Genomic DNA, 6,000 nt, shown 5'->3' with positions numbered 1-6,000 from the left:
TGAAGTCAAAGTTAGCTGAACCTCTGTCTATAGGTTTGTTAAACTTCTGTAACTGAGTTGGCTAGCTTAACTCAAAAATGTATTGCAGCATGTTGCCTTGAATTTTTGAGTTGGCTGAACCTTTTTTTTTTACAGTGTGTGTTGTATTTTTACTAGACAGCAACAGGTATGTATATCATATTTCAAATGAATTGAATATAACTTTTAGTAGTTTTCTCTTATTTTTTTTTCCTGAAACTCAGATTAACACTTCGAACAGCTGTGTCACATATATGAATAGATCTGTCTTTTTCCTTTCCAGGAACTGTTCTGTGAAGATCAAGTCTGCAAACAAGTTTTCAGAAAGAATGCTTCATCATGCACTGAAATGTATGAGGCATTTTTTAAAGCACCATAGAAAATAGAAAAAGAAAATAGTCATCATTATATAGAATTTGTTTAAAGAGTATTTTTTCCTGTCCATTCCTCAAATTGTCAGCTAAAAGTCTTGTTTGGTTAATATAAGCATTATTGTGTTTCCAGTCTTTGGATTATTTCAGTACATTCGGCGTCTGACCACCTTGTGTTTCCCATTTGCGTTTCTGCTTTAGTGCTCCTTGGGTGTCTGTTATAGACCGTCTCAGGACGGGCAATAAAGTGCGTGTCTTCTCTGGCAAGCAAGTCTCAGTGTCTCTGCTCCATCGGTGCCTCGATCCGCCCAGCACCGAAATGTGTTTTCATCTCGCCGTCAGTGTGCCTCTTTTGCTCAGAATCAGCATCGCAGTTGAGTGTCACGCATCCACTTTGTTTTATGGTCCAAAAAGACCACCTATTCTACAGTTAATGCTTTAAACAGATTCTTTGAGTAGGGTGAACTATGCAAAAGTGGGACACTTTTCGGCAAATGATTTAGAAAAATGTCTTGAAAACCATTTGTGTGGACATTTAGACAATCTATAATCAATATTTAAGAGTTAAATGGGATAAAACATAAAGGGGCGCTTCCCATTTCTTGATGAGCTTGTTTAGGTAAAGTGGGACAGTGGTGTTTTTATATAGAGGCAACATATTCTTTAATTGCACAAAGCAATATTGACCAAACCATAAATAAAATCATTGTCTTTAAATCCCCTTGAAACATTGCTTGGTATATTTTGCCGACAAAAATTAATATATATTTTTTTGAAGAATGTGCTTTATTTTTTAAAGACTATTTCCAGCTGTCTTTTACTAAAAACCAACATCTTAAACAATATAACCCATTATACAACGGGACCGTTGAATGCTTGAATCTGATTGGCTGACGAATGTTCTGAGTTGTGCAATTATTTTCAGGGAAACGCACGGCGAACGTAGTTCCAGGCAGCTCTCTTGACCGCATTACAGTTCCATATCACTTCGCATAGTTAACTGTAATAACGGAAATTAGCATACAGTACCTATACAGCACACAGGACTAACAAAAACAACAACATGACAGACGATTTTCCGAAAGTAAATTTTAATATTTACGGTGAATATGAAACTTTCAACAACTGGGCTGCGATTTTATCAGTTAGCCTAGTGTAGCAACTTAAAGGCTACACATGACATTTCTCACTAGCGTGGTAATAACAGCGCTGCATCTTAAAGCAGACTTACAGTTTAGAGACGGTGCTTCAGAACACTGTTGAGGGACACACAGAGGTAGCCTAATTCATACAACTTACAAGCTCTCTCTCTCTCTCTGTTTCTCTTTCTCTGTGTCTCTGTCTCTCTCGCTCTCTTTCTAATAACTTCATTATTAACTGCATTAGTCTGCTATCAACGGCTCAAGCCTCCATTGCCAGCTTTAAAATGACGTTTTGGAACTAGCAAAAGAGTCGTTGGATGAGATGCGGAAGAAATAATCCTACTCACAATAGCGATTTAAGTAGAAAAACCGGACGAATCCCTTGAAATATATCATCTGATCGATGTCTTGAGGTGTGGCAACCGTAGTATAAGCGGAATAATTGACTCCGGGCCGTTGAATTATTAGAAAAATAATGCACACCCGAGGTGTAACGGCCACTCCGCTTCGCGTCGTGGCCGCATCACCACCTCGGGTGTGCATTATTTTTCTAATAATTCAACGGCCCGTCGTCAATTATTCCTTACTTATATGCTTCTAGAGCCTTATCTTTCGAAAGAGTTATTTTGTTTGTCGGTCCACTTGCCGTGCGGTCGCGCTACACTTTGAAATTCTGAGAACATCCATCATAAACATCTCACACAAATGAAGACAGTTGGTGAAGACCAAGCCCCATTGTAGCATCATACACTGTTTGTTTTCTTAAGTTGTTGATTTCTTTAAAGTAGCATAGGGCAAAGCTTAAATGTCCCACTTTACCTGATGTCCCACTTTTGCTTAACTCACCCTATTATTATACAGACGTACAGGTAAAATGCATGCAACCTATTTTGAGACTATTTGACTTGGTTTATTAATTACTAGTAGGCTAATTAAGTAGCAATTATAATGAAGTAGTAGTGCACGAAAGCTCACAATTAAGTTGTAATGGAACTACTTCGAAGTTCACCTGTTGTCCATAAAAAAAAAAAAGTCGACTGCGACCTCGTTTGACCCTATTTTAAATGTTTTTGTATGTGAGATTCGTAATATCGTTTTCACCGAGGTGATCTGAGTAAGTTTGTGTGGGTAATTCAGCAACCAGCAATATCCATCAATATGTCCGTTAACATCAGTGGTACCTGGGACATGGTCATTAATGTTAATTTTGATGCCTATATGGTTTCACTCGGTGAGTATGACGAGTTGAACTACTTTTCCCTGAAATGTAATTTTCTTGATGACCTGAAACTTCGGGTTCCAGAATGGAGTCTTCTTGCACATTTAGCTGTCGCCTGGCTGTTTCTGTGTAGCTGCAGTGTTTAATAGACCTAATATTGGATGTCACTAGTAACCAGGTCTTATGGAATATAACCCTAAATGTGTCGCCACTAAGTGGGTCACGTAACAAGGGATCCACACCAGTCCTACTGATTTGTGGCCATTTTTGTGCTTCACAAGAAAAAAAAATGGCAGCCACTCTGTACACACCGGTCCACTCATACACGCAAACATACACACAGTCTGAAAACACAGTGTCCGAGGGGGCGAGCAAAAGAGTAATCCAGTAAACAGGCAGGAGATCAAAAACCAGAAATACAATCAAACCAAAGCAAAAGTACAAAAGGGCAAAAGCAAAAATCAGAAAAGCAATAACCAAAACTGTCAAAGTCAAACTGAACTTTATTGTCATCTTTCCGTATACAAGTATACGGAATATATACAGTAGAGATTCTGTGCAAGACAAGAAGAGTGCAAATGAACTGAGAAGCATTTTAAGTAAAGTGCAGTAAACGCTAACAGCTTTCTGGCGCAGAAGCAAAGTGCAAAGTAAGATTGTTTGTGCAAAATGATTTTTTGTGCAAGTACGGTATGAATAAAATATATCTATGTGCAAATACAGTATAAATACAGTACGATACATGTGAAAATACAGTATAACAACGTATAAGTATAATATCAGAGGGCATATATGTAGCAGCAGGGTCAGTTTAAAATGTAAATTTTTTTTTAAAAAAATAGGAAAACAGTGTAGGTCAGGTGGGTTACGAGAGGGTTGAGGTAGATTGGAGGACCCTGGGGGGTAGCATGGTGTTGAGAAGCCTGACAGCCTGAGGATAAAAACTGTCGTGCAGCCTGGCTGTGATGCTGCAGATTCTCCTCCTGGATGGCAGCAGGGTAAACGGTTCATGTGAGGGTGTGAGGAGTCCTGCACAATGCTGCAGGCTTTTCGAACTGTCCTTGTGGTGAATGTGTCTCGTAGTGAGGGCAGTGGCACCCCGATGATATTCTCAGCTCTTCTAACTATCCTCTGCAGGTACTTGCGATCGGAAACGTTGCCGTTTCTGTATCAGACGGTGATGCAGCTGGTTAGAACGCTCTCAATGGTGCTTCTATAGAACGTAGTGAGGATGGGAGGGGAAGGCTCGCTCATTTCAGCCGCCGCAGGAAGTGTTGTCTCTGCTAGGCTTTCTTGGTGAGGGAGGTGCTGTTGGTCGTCCATGCAAGTTCCTCGGTGATGTGCACCCCAAGGAACTTGGTGCTCTCCACAATCTCCACAGCTGAGCCACTGACGTTAAGTGGAGAATGTGCAGGACGTGTCTGTCATACACCATAATCAAACCAATAAAGTAAACCAATAATAATCAAGCAATGAGCAGAGCTCTCGAATTGTCTTCGGCTTTTCAGGTCAAGGAGCCGGAAATGACGGAGGGTGCATTGGTAAGTCCTGGGCGGAGCAAAGGCCAAACGGAGGGCGTGCTGCAGACGAGACCTGTGGGCGGAGCCAAGCTTGCAGCGGCGCGTAACAGGAGATCCCAAACAAATGGGAAGGTAGAAATGGCAAGAGGTGGCAGTAATGCTGTGAGATCTCGCGAGAGCTGTGCGTAATCCAACATGGCAGCGTCCTACTAAAAAAAAACAAAACAAAACTTACTTCGATAGCCAACTTAACCAAGCCAAAATATTAATAATAGTATTTATAGTACTTTATCGGATAAATAAGTTCACTCATTTACATCCTGGACGAAGAAAGCTTGGAAGATTTACAGGATTACGTGGACGAGTGTTACGAACGACTCATCATGAAGAAGAACCAAGCGACTCCGTCCACGAAGAGAACACGCTCGGACTGTACCTCAAACAGCCCCTCAAGTAGCCCTTCATCGCCTGATAAGGAATACGGAGATATCCTAGAGTCCATTAACAACAAACTTTCCAGTTTTGACGCCCGACTGGCACTTGTAGAAATCCTACACAAGGAATTTCAAGCATTACGGGAATCTCTGGAGTACAGTCAACAACAGGTAGAATCGCTAGCATCTGAAAACAAGATTCTCAGAGACTCCGTAACATCCCTCACGGAAGGTATGGCGAAACTCTCCACAGAAAATAAGCGCATGAAAGAGTCCCTGCTTGATATTCAAGCAAGAAGTATGCGGGACAATTTAGTGTTCGCCGGAATTCCGGAGCGCGCAGAGGAAGACGCAGAAGCTACCATCAGAAACTTCATGCAACAAGAACTTAAACTTCCTCGGGACACCGTCAACAACATCACGTTTCATCGGGTCCACCACATAGGAGGGGTGAGGAAAGAAGCTCAGCGTCCAAGACCTATCGTGGCCAAGTTTGAACATTTCAAGCAAAAGGAACTGGTGAAAAGCCGAGGCAGGGAGCTCAGAGGAACGGACTTCAGCGTCAACGACCAATTTCCCAAAGAAATCCTGGATCGTCGCAGAATCCTGTTCCAGCTCAGGAAAAAATTCATTGCGGAGGGAGCCCGAGCTGTCATCGCGGTAGACAGACTGTATGTTAATGGACAACTATTTCGCGACCAGAACACCACTGCTTGGCTCTACTGAAACCACTTCCGACTAAGGTAACACGCATTTAACAAACTGACTTTAAAGTTTGGCAGTTAATACAGGTTTTTAGCGCACGCCGCACACTAGACGGCTTTGTCTAAAGACTATTAAGGCTGGTTCACTTTATATCCCTTACTGTTCCTCAACCCCCTTGTTTAATGTCTCACTACAGTCGCAGTTGTTGTTGTTGTTGTTATTGTTATGGCCATCATTGTCAATTTGGTTGTTATGTTAATTGTTGCATATCGATATTGACGCTCAAAAATGTTTTATCTGGAAGCAGTCTACCAGATACTATACACCCACACCGACACGTAGGTAGTCACACACTCGCATGCATAGATGCCCACTCAAACATACACGCACCCCCTCATCTTAACATCACACATGTATGCATTCATACACTCACATATACACATGCCCACTCAAGCTCAGACAGATCTCCTCACCTTAATAACACACATGGAGGCATTCACACATTGATATTTGCACACACACTAATCCTGACATATTCAGACTCATTCACACAGAGTCTTTCACATACACACACATCCATCCGTTTTAACA

This window comes from Paramormyrops kingsleyae, chromosome 24, assembly GCF_048594095.1.
Source record: "Paramormyrops kingsleyae isolate MSU_618 chromosome 24, PKINGS_0.4, whole genome shotgun sequence".
Taxonomy (NCBI): Eukaryota; Metazoa; Chordata; class Actinopteri; order Osteoglossiformes; family Mormyridae; genus Paramormyrops; species Paramormyrops kingsleyae.
Note: the sequence above shows the minus strand (reverse complement) of the source record.